The sequence below is a fragment of the Tursiops truncatus genome, chromosome 7 (assembly GCF_011762595.2).
Source record: "Tursiops truncatus isolate mTurTru1 chromosome 7, mTurTru1.mat.Y, whole genome shotgun sequence".
Taxonomy (NCBI): domain Eukaryota; kingdom Metazoa; phylum Chordata; class Mammalia; order Artiodactyla; family Delphinidae; genus Tursiops; species Tursiops truncatus.
In genome coordinates this window covers 83,720,142-83,738,993 of record NC_047040.1, presented here as the reverse complement: position 1 = coordinate 83,738,993, position 18,852 = coordinate 83,720,142, and the positions used below count along the sequence as shown (strand labels likewise).

Genomic DNA, 18,852 nt, shown 5'->3' with positions numbered 1-18,852 from the left:
ATTAGCCCTCCAATGGCCATTTTATACTCTTAAGATTTTATTTTAACATTTCTGTTGTCAACCACAAGAGTAGCATGCTAAGATGGGAAATCCAAATTTCAACATCACTCCAACCTGAGTAAAATTTAAATGTATGAGCACTAAATTGAATAATCAATAATGGGTTTTTAGTCAGATAACCATCTCTTTGGCAGTAAATTGCATGTAGGCAAATCTATCTAAGCAACCTTCATCTTCATTAGTGTCACAGCTTTGCAGGATCTTTTAGAAGCCGGAAGATATTTTCATGTTTTCCATAGCTCCATTGTTTTTCAGCCTCCATTAAAAATTTGCAGCAACACTACCACTTTCATTGCCTATTCAGATTTGTAAATGGAATTTATTGCAAGCAATGCCATTTTACAGATTAAATTAATGTTATTATAAAGAGCTTTAAAACTCAAAGATATTTATGAGTCATGCTGAGAAAGGATCTGCACTCAGTTATAATGATTAATAATAAGTCCCCCAAGTCTTCACAGAAGAAATTGCCACGATGTGCATATTCTGAGCACAAAACAGATAACTATAATTCCAAAAGAGGAATTGAAGCAGCATTGCACCACTGATGCATCAGTTGGGGTTAGTATGGTATTGGTGGATTGAGTAGCTTTTGTTCTCAAAGTAGGTTGACCTGTGTATAGGAAAAGTTGAAAGTATTGCAAACAAAGTGTATGAGTATTTGAACATATATGTTTGTGGTGGACCATTATAATAATATTCCCAATCAATTTCACCTCTTCGAAGTAGGATATTGCTGGTTGCTCTTCCTGTCATCAACAGACGAAGTCTATTTGTCTATTCTCCTGTATATGGGCTAGCCATGTAACCTGCATTGGCAAACAGAATGTGACTCTTCTAGTCTTCAACTGAATGTACAAGTATGCAGGAGCCCAGCTGAGATGAGCTGAAGAATCACCTAGCCAACCTACACAATCCTGAGAAATAAATCGCTGAAGCCACTAAATCTTGGAGGTATATGTTTTACAGGAATAAATAAATCAAACAATATCATAACTAAATCACTTAAGCGTAACACTGGAATACTGCTACTAGTTTAACCTTGAGAATGACAATATATTTGTTATTCCTTAAATATGCTAAGTGTAGAAAATATTTCTGAATATTTCATATAAAATAATATCCTAATATAATATTCTTGTATTGAATATATACTTTGTTGTTATATTAGGAGTTTCATAGATGAAGGTGAAGTTCGCATCCCTGTTGCATGAATCAATTCTCTTCCACACACTGAGAGGATACAACTGCCTTTAACCAATAGGAGCAAGCAGTGCATGTTGGCAAGAAAAAATAACCAGGTTACCAGGTTTGAGGTAAGGGAGCATATTTTAAAGATATTCTAATAGTTGAAATGACTAATGATAATGTGGCAAAGAAAGGGAAAATGGGGCATTGACAGCCTGCTACACATGAGGTGGAGGAAGGTGAAGTAGTCTAAATCACTGTAATGGTAACAGCAAGATAAGCGCAGGTGTTTCAAATTGCACAGACTGGAATTTTTCTTATTGGCTTCTAAATAAATGTGTGGTGTCCCTTTGCTCCTATTTGAATATAAAAGTTTGAGAGAAGGAGCAAACAAATAAGAAAAAGCGTTAACAAAAGATAGAAAACTTGGGACTTCCCTGGCGGTTCAGTGGTTAAGACTCTGTGCTTCCACTGCAGGGAGCACAGGTTTGATTCCTGTTCGGGGAACTAAAGATCCCACATGGCGCGACCAAAAAAATAAAAGAGAAAACTAGATAATGTACGAATCTTCCTAAGTGGCTACAAGGATAAGAGGAGGACTTGTTAGATTTATTGGAAGGAGCTACCCAAATGAGGATGAGTTGTGGTGACTTTGTTTTGTTTTGTTTTCTGAATGAGCCCAAAAGACAATCAGTAGTAAATAACTTTCTTGGGAGCAAGTGGAAGTTTATACCTAAAATCTAGAGTTAACTGGTTTTGTGTTTGGAGATTTAGTAGAAAGAAAAATGCTGAGTCATTCTGGAAAAGTAAACTTTACATGAGTCAACTTTGTTTATATTTTTTTTATACATTTATTTATTTATTTTATCCATCTCTGGCTGTGTTGGGTCTTCCCTGCTGCGCACAGGCTCTCTCTAGTTGCGGTGAGCAGGGGCTGCTACTCATTGCGGTGTGAGGGCTTCTCACTGCGGGGGCCTCTACTGTTGTGGAGCACCAGCTGTAGGTGCCCGGGCTTCAGTAGTTGTGGCACACAGGCTCATTAGTTGTGGTGCATGGGCCTAGCTGCTCTGCAGCATGTGGGATCCTCCCAGACCAGGGCTCGAACCCATGTCCCCTGCATTGGCAGGCGGACTCATAACCACCGTGCCCCCAGGGAAGTCCCTTAAAAATAAATATTTGCCTGAGGAGGCATTGCAATTATATTATCATTTCTAGTAAATTGATCATTCGGGTTTGGAGTCAGGGTTTGGGAATGTAAAATAAAAACCCCAAATCATTATTTTACTATAATAAAATTTTTGAAATAAAAAGATTGGTGATAACCTAGTGTTCTCAGTCAAGTTCCTGTTCTCAGCCTAGAGAAGCTCAAGTTTTTAAATTCTGTGGAGGGAACTAAACGGGTAGATGGTGAGTGAGGGCAGGAAAACAAAAGGCAGCCAGACCTCAGGAACAGATGGGAGGGGAGGTCAGCCTGCAGTTCTCCCACCCAGATCTCTCCTGTTTAGACCTAGAAATGTAGGCAATTAGCTGGAAGAATCATGGAATTGCTGACACTATTCTATAAACTCCAATAAGCCATAGAACCAAATCTATATTAATATTCAAATTGATGCTGACAAGCACCACCAGGTGGCACCACACTGCAGTTGGGACTTGAGTGGATTTGATCCTCATCCACACTCAAAGGTGTTCTCACGTATTGCTCAGGGTCATCGTAATAATTACATCAAGCTCTCTATAACACCCATTTTAGATAAATGGATTTTCAGATTCCTCTTGGAGTTTTACTGTGTACACCAAAAAGAACAAAGCCTAGACTTCCATGAGTTTTACTATCTGCCTAGTCCATGTGATTTAGAGACAAAGGGATTTTAGCTAATTTAGAAAACCTACATAGGTTAGCACCATACTCTGAAAATCACCTGAAGACTTACCCATCCAGTGAGAATGTTTACTTGGGCCAATAACCTTCCAACAGAGGAAAAGTTAAAAAAAAATCCCCCCATTAAAAGATATATATCAAAGAAATAAGTTGGTCAAAATATAGGAGAAAACAAGAACCTAGAGGACATTTGCTGACCTTTAAGAAACAGCAAGGAGGAATTCTGTTTTCTTGTGTGGAAAACTAACTTCCTTACAAACCAACATCTCACAGATAACAATTGTAATATCTGGGCAAAATATGGGGATCTGAAAAGTAAAGACAAGCAGGCCAGGTTTGAAGAGGACCCATCCAATATCTAAAGGAAGTTATTGGCCAGGAAAGTTTCCTGTTTTGCGGGCTTTACACCGAAGGCAGTGACATAACATAGGAAACTCCAATAGAGTGCCTTTCATTGTTCTGGCCAGAAAGAGAGAGAGCTGTGCCAGTCAGGATGGGATCTCAGAAAGGAGACAGTGAGATCCAAAAAGAGAGAAAGGACTCAAAACTTCTATGTTTAAATACTGCCCAAGTTGCTGGCTCACTTCTGAAACATGCATTCGCGGGGTAGGATGAAAACAGTACAAACTAGGATTTGATATACAGCAAGGAAAGTGAAGGCTTGAGATGCTGTCCACTCAGGCAAAGCAAAGGTTTCCATTTGAGTCTAACCAGGTTAATTTTCTTCTAAAGCAAAAACATCAACCCTCTTCAGAGGACTAGAACAGTATCCACAGACTCTCCATAACTTTAAGCAATTAAACTTGAAAATTTAGACAAATGTACAGATCCCTAGGAAAATAATACTTACCAGATGTCAAGAATGATTTTGAATCTATAGTAATTGTAATATTGACACAGGGATAGAAAAATAGAGCAATGAAAGAGAAGAGAGCCCAGAAACACATCCTTGTATCCACTGATACTCAACTTACAACAAAGGTCTAACTACAGAGAGGGAGGGAAACATATGGAAAAAAGTGAAATTAAACACCTACTTTGCACAAAAATCATCTTGAGATGGGTCTAAGCCTAAATGTGAAGTGTAAAATTATTAACTTTTTGAAGATAATGTAGAAAAAGATCTCCTTACCTTGGGTGGAAAAATTTTCTTTTAACCTAGAATAGACAACACTAAGCAATAAAGAAAAAAGTAATAAATTCAACCATATTAAAATTAACTTTTGTTTCTCAAAAGATACCATAATATAGAAATGCCAATTAAAACCACAATGTACAGCCACCAGATTGGCAAACATTTTAAAATTTCACATTACCAAATATTTGTTGATGGTATGAAGCAATTGCAGTATCCATACACTTCTGCCAGACATAAAAGTTCATCCAACTGCTTTTGAAAATATTATATTATATCCAGTGTATTTGAGGAAATTGTGATTCTATTTTTGATTATACACTAGGTACCTGGAAACTTTTTTTTTTTTAACAGCCCCAAACTCGAAACAACATAATTTTCAATCAACAGTGGAATGGAAAAATAAAATATGGCATGTTAATCACTGGAATACTATACAGCAGTTATACTTGGCACTGGTACAAGATATGCTTGACATTGGTCTATAAAGAGATAAGAAGCTTGAACCAGAATAAAATAATCAACTACTTCTCAAAGCACGCTAGATTTTGTTTGTTTTAGCAAGATTTTCTCAATGGATACACAGTACATTGATTCACATCCTTGTGTTTTCATTTACATTCATTGTGGACTGATCACTTGAGAACAAACTCCTTTGAGTGGCATTAATATACAGCAAGGAAAATGGGCAAACTAGATCTGCATACTATAACATAACCATAAAAACATGTCTAACAAAGAAACAAAACATAGAAATTCACACAATATATTTCCATTACTTTAAGATCTAAATGAGAAAAAACTAATCTATATTAACAAGTGTATTAAAACAAGAAAGAAAGAAGATGAAAAAATGATTACCATAAAATGTTTCTTTATGAGGGTGTATTGTGTGTGTGAACATAAAAGGACTAATGGGGGAATCTCAGAGGTGCTGTAACTGTTCTATCCTTTGATTTGGTTGATGATTATATGGATGTATATTTCATAATTATTTTTAATACTTATGAAAAAAGCATGCTTGGGAGTTCCCTGGTGGTCAGTGGTTAGGATTCGGGGCCTTCACTGCCATGGCCCGGTTCAATCGCCTGGATCGTGAACTGAAATTCCTCAAGACCCATGGCACAGCCAAAAATAAAAAGAAAGAAAAGCATGCTTTATGCAGTTCTATATGTGTGTACTATATCTCATATTAGACAAAATAAGAACAAGGAAATGTGTGTGTAATGTCTAAACAAACAAACAAAAACTGTTTCGGGCAAAAGCAAAAGGTTAGAAAAGGGATAGTTTAAATAAAAAGAAAGGGGTTTGTCCTTTGTCCAAAGAAAATCACACATATCTGATTTGAACAGAGCAATAATTTTAAAAAATGTAGACAGTCACATTAGGCCAGTTGAAGAATCCAGAATGAAAGGGAATTTGAGATTGTTGCACATTGCCTTAGAACTGCTGAAAATAATGAGGTGGCTCTGAGATAAAGGCAAGACAAAAGGAGGAAGATACATAAAGGCATGAAAACATCCCCATATGGCTGTATTAGCCAGTCTTTGGAGGTCATGGGGAAAAAAGTCTTAGCGAGGTAGCTACAAGTGATCTAAGAAGAAGGAAGGGAGGGAGGGAGGGAGGGAAAAAGTAAAGGAAGCAATAAAACAATAACATAGTCACCCCCACCCCAAAAAAACCCACAAAAAACCTTCAAGAAAGGGGAGAAAATACAAAACAGAAAAGTTGCCTATAGAGAAATAAAATCTGGAAACCACAGAGAAGAAAAAGAACATGATGAGGATAGAATGTATTGAGCAGAATAAAGTGAATACAAATGGGTGGACCACTATCTATAAAATCCTAGTGCCCAAAAGAATAGACCTCAGTGACTGAAGATCGGCATCAGCTCTGGATGAGACTAGGGCTTCCCAGTAGTGGCTCCTAGTGGTCTGGTGTCTTGTTGACTGAAAAGAGAAGTGCCTGTCCCCATGCTTGTACCATGTAATAGTGAGATGGGGACAGAATGATTATGATACACACCTGTTCAAAAGTAAGGGAATGGGAAGCATGTAGTAGTCGGTGATCTAAAGCGATTTTGAAAGTCAGTCAAGCATCTGGTGATAAGCCTGTGGCTACCCTTGACTAGCAGAAAGAAGAGTGGCACAAGGTGTGGGCAGAGAGAGGACAAGCTGAAACCTCCTCGCACGTCTACATCTGTCTGAAATTCCTTCTAACAGTGCCTCTCAGAGATCAATGGTCCCTGAGGGGTGCCAGGCCACGGTTTGTTACCAGTCTACAAGGACATAAGTGTAAAAGTTAGAATAAATATTTAGAAATTTTATAGTGACTTGATCACCCAAGGGTGTGACCAGTGGAGTGTGGGTGTTATCAAAGTTGTGTGGTGCATTACATATGCAAGCAGAGTGGAAACATTACACAACATATGACACTGTAAGTTTAGGGTGCTATATAACTATAATAGAGCCAATTTACTGTAACTTTTCATTTATAGAAGTATTTAAAATTTTCATCAAGGTTCTTTAAAGAATTTATAGTTTAATATTATTAGTTACATTAGGGAAGTAAACATTGCCTTCTTCATTAATTTTTACCCTAATTTGCATATGGTAAGGCAAGCTTCAACTTTGTGAATGCAGCAGTGGGAATAAACCAAATGATAACAATAGAAATGATTCTGAAGAAATGGAGATCAAATGAGTTCATACCAGTTTTACTTAAAAGTATGACTCTCATGTATTGACCATAATTGATGGTAAATTGCTGAACCAACATTGTATTATTTGTGGAAATGGAATAGCTAATGAGGTAATTAAGTTTTCAAAAGTTAAATGGCATTAACATAAAATGCAAAAAGTATTAAGTTAAAAACCAAAGAACTATTATTAAATTAAAAAGTCAACAGAAGCAAATGTTGAATATTTTACACTAAACATGAGTGCATTTCTGGCTTCTTATAAAGTAGCACTTTGGGTTGATAAGACTAAGGAAAACATAAACAATGCCAAAGACCTTAATGAAATACTGCAGTAAATGTGTTCGCTTGGAAATGTTCAGTGACTGCTGCAAAAAAAGGTAATTCAAGTACTACGTTTCGATGACACACCATATTTGAACATATTTAGATACTGAGGAGTTAGAAGAATAAATAGTGCTAGCAAAGTATTTTTCATTGCAGCTTAATTGTTGCACAAATCTTGTTAAAAGGGCATTTCTTTCAGTATATGGAAAATTTAAGTTTGTTGATTTTACAGTGGAAAATTTCTCTCTTTTTTGCTTAATTTTTAACAAACACAACTACCGCTGCACTATATGAAACTATGACTTCTTGCATTGCTGACGAATGTGGTTTGGAAGTTAAATTTTGGGTGCAAGTATATTCTAATGGTGCAGCTGCAATGGCAGGAAAACATCCTGGAGTAGTTCTCCTGATTAAGGAGCTTGTACCAGAATGTAAAGCAGCACAATGTTTCCTCCATCAAAAATATTACGTTAAAAAAAAAAGTCATTTTAACTAAAAAGTGTGTTTAGTGATGTAGTAAAATTATAAGTTATGGAATGGCTAATGGGTTAAACTTGATATTCTTCTTCTTTAAGTGATTAAACAGAAAATGATTATAAATAGCTATCAGTGCAAGCTGAGCTACTAAGTTTATTGAAGTTAAAGGGTCTATCAAGAACATGTGCACTAAGATCTCATAACGTTTTTGGCAGGTAAGAAACCAGTTTGATTGCAACTGTGAACCAGATGTGAACAAAGCAGCCGTATCTGTTTATTTGTCTGATATATTTGTCATTTTTAATAACCCTATTGCTTATGCAAAAACGAAATGCAACATTTTTTCAATGGTAGAAAAAGTAGAAGAACAAAAGCAAAAGTGAGAAGTTGGAGGCTTTCAACAAACTGTAATGACATGTTCCAAAATTTAACTGATTTTAAAGAGGTAAATGGCGACACTGTTATTATATATATATCTGCCAAATTTATCATGGAACACCGTATAAATTTTGTAGGCTATCTTAATTTTTTTTAATCCGGGGAAGATCTGTTCATAGGAGATTCATGGATCCAGAATCCACTTATTTCATTAAACAATAATATAAACTAAACCATAACTCTACAACATTAGAATTGCTACTAATGTTGGATTGAAAACACTTTTTGAGCACACAACATAACTTGCTTCCTTTTTAATACACACGAAAAATAAATATCCTTAGTTTGCTGAAATTGCTTTAAAATTTCTTCCCAGAACAGAGCTTCTGGGAAGGGAAGCTTAGTAAGACTGGTTTCTCTACTGGGTACTATTAAAACAAAACATAGAAACAATTTAGCTATGGTTATGCCCTGTGAGTAGCACTGCCATTAATCCGACCTGTTTTAGAGAAACTAAATGAGAAGTGAACTCATTTGTCTCATTAAAAACTTTCAATATTGGTGGAGCAGTGTTCATTTAGTGTACCTATTAGCATCTAATATGGGATCACTATTTTATTCCTGAGAGTTTTCTTTTGTTACGAGGGGAGACTACATGTTGTGAAATTGTGATCCCCAATTTCATTCCCAAATGTACACTTCATAAACAGTGTGTATGGTTTTGTAATTTCTTTCCTATGCTATGTATGTTCTGATTACATTTATTAAATTTGATGTTATTGCTATTGAACCAAAAAAAACTTTTTAGAGAAGGATTTAAATAAAATGTTTTTTAAAATTCTATTCTAAACAGCTGGAATGACTAGAAGAATTTGGAAATTTATTAAAGTGAAATAGTGGACTCGAAATAAATTTAAAAAGTGGAAGATGCCAGTGTGAAAAATAAATTGATAAAATAAAGTTTAAACAAGATTAAGGACACTGTGCAATGATGACTTCAAGTGTAAGAAAGAAGATTGAGGAAGAATGGCCTTCAAGTCCGAGACTGGAAAGTGATTCTGAAAGAGAATTTCAAGTCATTATTTCCTACTGGAGAAGCAGTGAGTCATCTGATTGGTCCACTTGAGGTAAGAAACTGGGTACATGGAGATTAAGCTCTGTGCTTCCTTTCTCACTTTGCATCTCAGATGTGTACTCTTGTTCATTCCTTGCCATCCCATAAACTGAAGACAAAGATTTGGTCCTCATGCAGTGAGGTCTCAGCTTTACAGCATAGCCTATGACTGTATGATTCATAAGGTACAAACTTCCACTTTGGTCAGGACAAAAGCTGATATTCTGGTCTCCATCTGCTTGGCCCCTTTGTCCATCTAATTTTGGACAGAAATCCGACAAGTGGCATTTGTCATTGTCAAGTCCAAATGCTTACTAAGACAACTTTGCAAGTCAAAAGCTGAAAATCTGAGAGGGGAATTCCTCTTTCATCAAAATAGTTTTCTCTCCCTCTTTGTCACTTTGTCTTATGTATCTTTACAACTATTATTTATCTATCTATCTATATCTATCTATCTATCATCTATCTATCTATCTATCTATCTACCTACCTATCTCTATCATCTATCTATTTACCTGTATCTGTCTATCTAATAGTATAGTCCTAAGACTGGTATCCATGCACCGAGTTATGTCATAAATACTTTTGATAACACTCTCATCCATATTTCACTATCAGAAGCAACATTATGTTTTGCAATTTAACCTGTTGTAAAAGAAAATATTCTTGTTATTCTGATTTCCTAAATATTTTTTGTGTCACATGGAAAGTTCTTCTGTACTTACCAGTTACTGCAGGGATGGTCATAAAAGGGGGAAATAATGCCATCTTTCCAGCTACTTCAGCACACTTTTAAATACAAACTTTTCATACTCTGCTCCATTCACAGGAGTTCTTGTCAACATGTATTATACGTGAATAACACAAAGACTCAAAGACGTTCCCTCTGGTTAAATAAAACCTAACAGCTTTCCAGAACATACAGGATTAATCACACATAATAATTATACAAAGTGATAATACACTTATTATAAAAGCATATACACACCATTAAGCAAACATTGGCATACACTTCTAGGAAAGGAGGGAAATAAACATTAATTGGTGATGATACGGGGAAGAAAAAGACACCCAGAAATATAAATTCTCATTTTCACTTCTGAAATATTTTGGGTCTAGAGATTTTAAAGTTTGGGTTCTTCTGTGTCTGTGCTGGCTCCTCTTGTCAAGGAATCATCTGCAGGGAAACATTTGGCCTTAACAGTCCACCGTCAGCCTGGCACATAGAGCAGATTACTAAGCATCTTGTCTTTCATTTTCAATTTTCTGCTTTTAAACACTTCTTGATGCCAAAAAAGTCCAGTGAGACTGAAAGCCAAAGGAGGAATTTTTTTTTTTTTTTTTTTTGCTGTACGCGGGCCTCTCACTGTTGTGGTGTCTCCCGTTGCGGAGCACAGGCTCTGGACACGCAGGCTCAGCGGCCATGGTTCACAGGCCCAGCCGCTCCGCGGCATGTAAGGGACTTCTTTGGTTAACTACATGTTATGCTAAAGGAAGCAGCCTTTTAAAATTTGATTTTGTCAGTCTAAAGCACCAAATCCAAACCAATGTGGCAAAGAAACTTTTGGTGCTCACCAATTATGTTTCTCTGAAATGAATCTTGAGTCACTTTATCATTTAGGTTGTCCATCACATTGAGGAAATGACAGACTGTATTCCTTTTATATCCCTAGGTTTTCTTGGAGTGCTAGTAAATTCACCTCCTAGTTCTTCCCATCAAAAAAGTAAACACATTTATACATTACCGGTGTCTATACTGGTATCCTGCATATTTCTCCAGATAATTGCTGGGTGGATATAGCTGGAAGTGTTCACCCTCTATGTGGTTCACCGGCATTTCTAGCAGTAAGAAAGCTATCGCTAGAAGGTGTAGTCATGTCTTATTAATCCCTTTGACTTGAGAGACAAGCTGCATCATGGTGTGTACTCTGGGACTTGAGCTTCTCCGTTCTCTGAGAACCCTCCACCAATATGCATGAATACATATTCTGAGAGCTCCAATATTTTGAGAAAGAAATCCAATTCATGTAATAATGCTATACTACATAATACTTTTATCACAGTTAAACTTTTAGAACAGTAAAACCTCTGAGCTGAGAACCAAGAATTTTAAGTTATAAGCCCAGTTCTACTGCTAACTAGCTATATGGTTTGGGGCGTGCTAATTATCTACTCTTAAGTCTCAGTTTCCCTCCTCATAAATAAGAAAGACAGGCAGATAATGTTTCTAAGCGGTTCAAGTGAATGCATGACAAAAGGGCATGGGGGTTTTGGTAACTAAAGGTGTGGAAATTCTTTTTTTTTTTTAAAACAGTCTGTCAGTCTGTTAGCTGAACAACACACACTTGATTTGGATTTAGCTTGGGAGGTCTTAGTCTGCAATTTTCACTTTTATAAGAAGCTTTTTGGGGACTTCCCTGGTGGAGCAGTGGTTGAGAGTCCGCCTGCCAATGCAGGGGACATGGGTTTGATTCCTGGTTTGGGAAGATCCCACATGCCGTGGAGCAACTAGACCCATGCACCACAACTACTGAGCCTGTGCTCTAGAGCCCTCGAGCGACAACTATTGAGTCCGTACGCCACAACTACTGAAGCCCGCATGCCGCAACTACTGAACCCACATGCTGCAACTACTGAAGCCCCCTCACCTAGAGCCCATGCTCTGCAACAAGAGGATCCACCACAATGAGAAGCCTGCGCACCACAACAAAGAGTAGTCCCCACTCACCGCAACTAGAGAAAGCCCACGCACAGCAACGAAGACCCAACGCAGCAATAAATAAATAAATACAATTTTAAAAAAGGCTTTTTAAGCCCTTTCTAATGCAAGTTCCTTTGATTCTATAAAAGTCCTCTACATTGATCTTAAGACTAATTTAGCACTATAAAACCAAAGGTAGACATGTCTTATAGAAGAAAAGTAACAGAGATCTGGAAGGTTATTTGTGTGACAGCTTTTGGCTGTATAGCCTGAATAAAACTTGTGTTTTTCCAAACTTTATAGTGCATAACATAAACAGGAACCATCAATACAGAATTTTCCCATTAGCAGCACACACAGAAGGCCATTAAGAGTGCCAACATATTGGTTGGTGAACCTCATTATCCATTCCCCTTTTTCTGCATTGATATTTTATTCTCAGTCTGCTTTCTGGCTCTCTATGCAGGAATCATTAAATTCATAAGAGGCTCAGATAGTTATATTTTAGCTTCTTGTCAAATATTTACATGTCATGGGTAGAGTCTTTCAGAGGAGTTGTGATTAGTTGCCAAGGAATATCAAAAATCAAATGCAATTGTTAGTATTTAAAGTTTTTTCTGTTTATTTCTGCAAATGCAGAAGATAAACAGTGTCCGTTCAAAGTAAACTCCAGAGTACATATAATTTACAAAGATGGTAGTCCCCCAAAGTTTTGCATTGTTCAAAACACATGAAATAGTGCTGGGTTTTCAGCCAGCTCTTTGGGGTTAATAGTGCCACGTGTGAAGAATCAAGTAACTGCCTTGCCCTCTGGCCACTTTGAGACGAATTAGAAACTTCCATTGAAGAGCTTAAAATGTAATGGAGACTTACAAGTGAAGAAAATAAACCTAAACAGAACAAATGCAATCACAGTTGTGAAGGGAACAAATTCTGAATTCATATTTGGAATAAACAGGAAAACAGACAACTGGAATTTGAGAGAGAATAATAAAAGCACAGTATAAGGAATACAAGCTACTGTTCTACAAGATGCTGTCTTGAGTGATGTTCAGAAGATCGTGATTGAAAGCAACCATTTGTCTCAGTCACTTGAGAACTATTTACTAACATTACTCTCCCTGCCAAATATTTTCCCGTCATTCCCACTAATGTGATTAGGAAGCTAAATCCACCCAATGATGGTTCCCAGTTGTTGACAAACACTACTTGCTCTATGGATTTGTTAATTCCCCCCTCCCTGCTTCTAAGTCAAAGGTAGGAGTAGAGAACCCCTGTTTATTCTTGAAATGTGCTTTCTTTGTAAGAGATGGCATTAATATTTGCTCTATGGTTGTTACCCCTTCTCTTCTCCCTCCTTCTTTTCCTTTCTCTGCTTCGCTCTTCATCTTCTTTTTTCTTTATCATTGTTTAGACATACTTTATTGCTGAGTATTGTTGAGGTTTTCACAAAATACAATAATAAATACTATCTCTTCTGCCAGTAAAATACAATCTGAGGGGATCCTGAAACAGAAAAATCATAAAAATATAAATAAAACAATAAGAAATAAAAATCATAGAAATAGAACATCCATTTGACAGAGATGTAAAGGCAGCTTTGTGTAGTAGATAGACCACTGGACTGAGAGCTAACAAATCTGAGGTCTGGTCCTTGCTCTACAAGTAATTAACTATAAGACTGAAAAACTGATTTTCTTACCCTAAAGGTGATTGAAAGAAAGCAGTACAAAATATGGTGAGTGCTGTAAGAGAAAAGCCAACTATTTGCTATATGTACAGGGAAAGGTTTTGTTCTTGCTTGGAAGAAACAAGTAAGATATAGAAGAATCATGGGGAAAATGGCATTTGAACTGAGCCTTGAAGATTAGGATGAATTCTAGTTATCAGAAAAGGGAAAGAAGAGGGGAGGAAGAGAGGCATTTCAAATTGAGACCACAATATCAGCTATGTGTGTGTGTGTGTGTGTGTGTGTGTGTGTGTGTGTGTGTGTATACACATACATATATATATATGCTATTATTCAGTAACACAGAAAGGTCTAGTTCAACAAACGCATAGAACGTTCTCCTCAAAATTTGTAATATTGACTATGGTAATTCCCAGTGGCCTCTTAAGTGATGCTAAATTTTCTTGGCAATTTAAAAATGCAGTTTAATGCATACAATGGCACAAATAAGTTTTCTGCAGAAATTTCCTTAGTTCTTAATATTTATATTTTAATGGCCATCATGGGCAAAGATTATGCTTTCAATCAATATTTAGTGAATAGGGTTCAGTTTCTTTCAACTGAGGTGTTTTCATGTCTTATCTATATTATTGTTAGATTTATTAAATTTTGCTTTTTGTTATTATTGTGCTATTTTGCATCACCAATTAAGGAAAATGGATCAATGATTCAAAAGGGGGAAATGATACCTAAAAGTGGGGAATAAGTAGTAAATATGAGAAAACATACCATGAATAGGACACTGGTGTCAGAAAACAATGGAAACCTATCAGGTACTAGAACAAGTAACTCTGAAAGTCTGAGGAATTTCTCAAGAACCCACAATGGAAGACTAAAAGTACGAATTGCAGTGACGTATATTGGAAAAATAAGATTTTACTGGGCCATCAACCCACCAGTCTCTAATACTCACTGCCTTGTCTGCTATGAAACAGGGGCAGGATGCCTTCCATGCTTTCACAATTTTTTTTTTTTTTTAACAGAGCACAGTGACCTCTCAGAAACTAGCAAACGATTAAAGACAAAGTTATTCTAGGAGAGGAAAAAGAATGAAACATTGGAAAATTTTCTCTGTCACATGCCCCTTTGGGTAAGTAATGTACCATTTCAACAGAATGTAGTATAAAGGAACAATTACTGTCATGGCTATGTACCGACACCTTGCTTTACAGCTGGAGGGAACCACTGAGGCTCAGTGCTTGAAAATGTACTGGTGACATGTAAGCCTCAGGAAGAAGGTTTATGTTTTGATCATCACTAAAAAAATCATGCTACAGAAAAAGGAATATTTTATTTAGAATAAGGCAATTTTCCTAGCTGTCACATGGATTTCAAAATGCATTGGGATTAGAACTCATGGACCACTGAAGTACATGTTTGACAAGAAAGGGAAACTCAATAAAAGGGTTTACACCTGAATGATGATTCCTACATCATTTTATTTGCAGAGATCAATGTGCATTCAACAATGTATCTGAAAATCTTAATTCCATGTAGAATAGAATTTTGAAAACTGAGACTATATACAACCTTGTTATTCTACACAATTGCACAATTATGTACAATATGTGTACTTCTTTGGGCAGGATGTATCTTTATTTTTCACGCTGAAGTATGCTATTTTGAGGGGTAAGTTGTGCATCAGGGATGAGACAAAAATGTGGCCTTTCAAGGCACTGAAAATACTTGCTTTCAAGGCAGAAAAAAATACTTGCTATGATTGATTTCAAGAAGAAAGCTCAAAAAGATGTAATGCACATCTTGAATAGCATGAAGTTATCATTTTCTGGACATCAGGTGAGTGTTTTTAGCTTGAGAATGAGCTCTCAGTATTACTTAGGACTCTATGGTACAAATGACAATCACTTTTCTTTTTTTTTTTTTAAATTTTTTTTTTAAATTAATTTATTTTTTATTTTATTTATTTTTTTGGCTGCATTGGGTCTTCATTGCTGCACGCGGGCTTTCACTAGTTGTAACAAGCGGGGACTACTCTTTTTTTTTTTTCCTGCTGTACGCAGGCCTCTCACTGTTGTGGCCTCTCCGGTTGCGGAGCACAGGCTCCGGACGCACAGGCTCAGCAGCCATGGCTCACGGGCCCAGCCGCTCTGCGGCATGTGGGATCTTCCCGGACCGGGGCACGAACCCGTGTCTCCTGCATCGGCAGGCGGACTCTCAACCACTGAGCCACCAGGGAAGCCCCACTTTTCTTTTTTTAATCTTTACCATCACCTAATGATACCCTTCACCCACTGAAAAAATAAATTAGTTACATATTATAAAAATGAGGTAACAGAATATGAAGAAATGTAGTTTAGTACTAAATGGAACTAAATAGCATATTGAGTTCATTCTTTTTGTCTTCTTATAGTCTTTACTGCTCTCAAAAGTTGTCCAAAGGGCTTCCCTGATGGTGCAGTGGTTGAGAGTCCACCTGCTGATGCAGGGGACACGGGTTCGTGCCCCGGTCCGGGAAGATCCCACATGCCATGGAGCAGTGTGGCCCGTAAGCCATGGCTGCTGAGCCTGCACATATGGAGCCTGTGCTCCACAACGGGAGAGGCCACAACAGTGAGAGGCCTGCATACCGCAAAAAAAAAAAAAAAAAAAAATGTTGTCCATATACTATGTACTGTCTAGTTCAACTTGACAAAAATGTAGTTAAAAGATTACAAGCTCTCTCAATATAGGCATTTTCATGACAATTACATGTTAATTGTGATTTTTATCATTGTGTTGTATTTCTTGAAAATGAAAATGATATGCTTCTTGATTTAGTATTTATTACTGCATTGAAAGTAGTCTTTTGTGAGAACTCCATTCTTCATCAAAATGTCTATTGTCTTATTATTTTTCCCCATTATCACTTTAATCCAGCCTCACTGCTTTTTGGACTTGCCAAGTCCAAAGCCTTCACTCAGCAGTTCCCTGTGCCTGGGACACTCTTACTCCAGAGATACCCACTTGTCTAATCTCTCACCACCTTCATGGCTTTGCTCATATCTCACCTTCTCAATGAGGACTGACTTGAAAGTTCTGTCTCTACATGCTTCACAAAGCATTTATCTCTCTTACTCTGTTCTACTATTTTATAACACATCACTTTCTAATGGACTCAATAATCTACTTATTCATTACATATATAATTTACTGTCTGTCTTTCCTCTTTAACTTACACGTTTTTCAAGGGCCAGAAATTTTGTCTGCTATATCCTATGGACTTAATGTATTTAAGTATCTAGACTGTAAGCAAATACTAGATATTCAATACATATATTAATTGATTAGTTACCAAAGAGTTATAATCATGAGTTAAAGTTGCCTTGCTGAAAAAAAAATACAGAGTTATAAGAGAAGCTAACTGGTGTGGACACTGACAAATGGCCCAAGCTATCAACAGGCCAGATGTGAGACCTTTGTGAAAGACCAAAAACCAAGTAATCTTGCTCTCCTATTTAATAATGAACACTATTTGTAATAATACCATGATATAACATCATGCTTTATTTTGATAAGTTTACATCATGATAACTTTTTTTAATTTGGATAAAATTGGCGCCTTTTTTTTTTTTTTGGCCAAACATCCATAAAATTGTTTGCATATGCTAAATTATTGAGAAACCTTAGCCTACTGTATATAAGAAAAAGCCCTAAGAGATGATGTTAGAGAATAAAGTTTAGACAAGGTTGTAGACAGAAGTGCTTTCAAATAATCAGTAAGAATTAATGAGAACCAGCATCAGAGGTAACACCAAGCAGTTGACTGATATGAGAAAAGAGTTATAGATATTTCCCAAACCCCTAGTCTAACTTGGGCATTGAGATGGTTTCCTACGCAATTTTGAACAAATATGTGATCTTTTACACTTCTTTTTGCTTAATCATCTTTATATGCCAGGGATATCCAAAGATAACATGGATGAGCCTAACATAAAATTGAAAGTATTAGCAATAAAAGACTATATGTATTAATAGATGAGGAAACAGATACCAATACCAATATATAGGTAAAATCATTCCATTTTTATTGAACTAAGAATCTGGCAATATTTTACAGGAACAAAGTAAGCAGACGTCTACTGGTAAAAGATCTAGTTGACCTAACTTTCACTATACTCATATTAACCTAACGACTTGGATTCATCGTTAGATAACTATTACCTTGCAAAAGACAAACACAAACATTGTAAAGCACTGGCACATAGGGTTCATAGTGAGAGCGGAGGTAAACGTGGTGGAGGGTCACAAGAAGTACGTGGAAGAAAGAACTAGGAAATAAAGGAGATAAGCATAGAGTGTGTCCTGGATAGAAGATGTGAGTAAGCTTAGAAATATACAGGGCAACCTGATCCTCGTTATTTCAACAACTTATTATTCCTTCCTAAGTTTTCCACTGTCTTCTTCACTTTAAAGAGGAGTGAAAATAACAACCCTGATAGCACAAAGTGAACAAGTTGCTCATAAAGAAATAGGACCAGCGCTACTGGCAAAATGGGGACTTACTGTGTAACAGGGCTGCTGTTCTGGTAGTTTGGGTGAATATAATAGTTTATTTGCATGACTGTGGACTGAGATGACAAGTCCTTATGTTAGCTAAGAGAATGATTGATTTTTTAAATTGGGTAAGAATTAAACAATTATACATTCCTGCTATGTGCTTGGCACTGTCCTGTTCTCTGTGAAAGGTATCTTATTTCATCCTCTCAAGAAACATGAGAGGGAAATTTTATTAAAACCAATTACAGACGAAACAACTGAATCTCAGAGAGGTTAAGTCACTTTTCTAAAGTGTATAAAAGCTTTCATAAATTACACTGTAGTGCTAATTCATTTGAAAATTTTCCCCTGAAACTCTGTGTTAAAGGACATAAAGCCTCTTTTAGAAGTTTTACTTGACTTACAGTCTATGAATCCAGAAATTTCTCACAAATCCACAAAAGGAGAGTTTTCTTCTCATCCTTTATTTTTCGGTTTAACTGTTACTTTCTCAAGCCTTCATGAAAAGATGCTCAAAATTACTAATCACGAGAGAAATGCAAATCAAAACGACAATGAGATAGCACCTCACACCTGTCAGACTGGCTCTCATACAAAAGAAAAGAAATAACAAGTGTTGGTGAGAATGAGGAGAAAAGGGAATGCTCATGCACTGTTGGTGGGAAT

At 36.6% G+C, this 18,852-nt stretch overlaps 1 long non-coding RNA gene across 1 annotated transcript; it reads left to right on the top strand.

The window, feature by feature from the left end:
* The first annotated feature begins 367 nt into the window (after positions 1–367).
* LOC141279098 (uncharacterized) lies at positions 368–14,779 on the top strand. Its single transcript, XR_012332854.1, has 4 exons — positions 368–1,014; positions 1,232–1,376; positions 8,999–9,272; positions 14,673–14,779. It is a non-coding gene; the product is annotated as an uncharacterized lncRNA (long non-coding RNA).
* Positions 14,780–18,852: the final 4,073 nt, after the last annotated feature.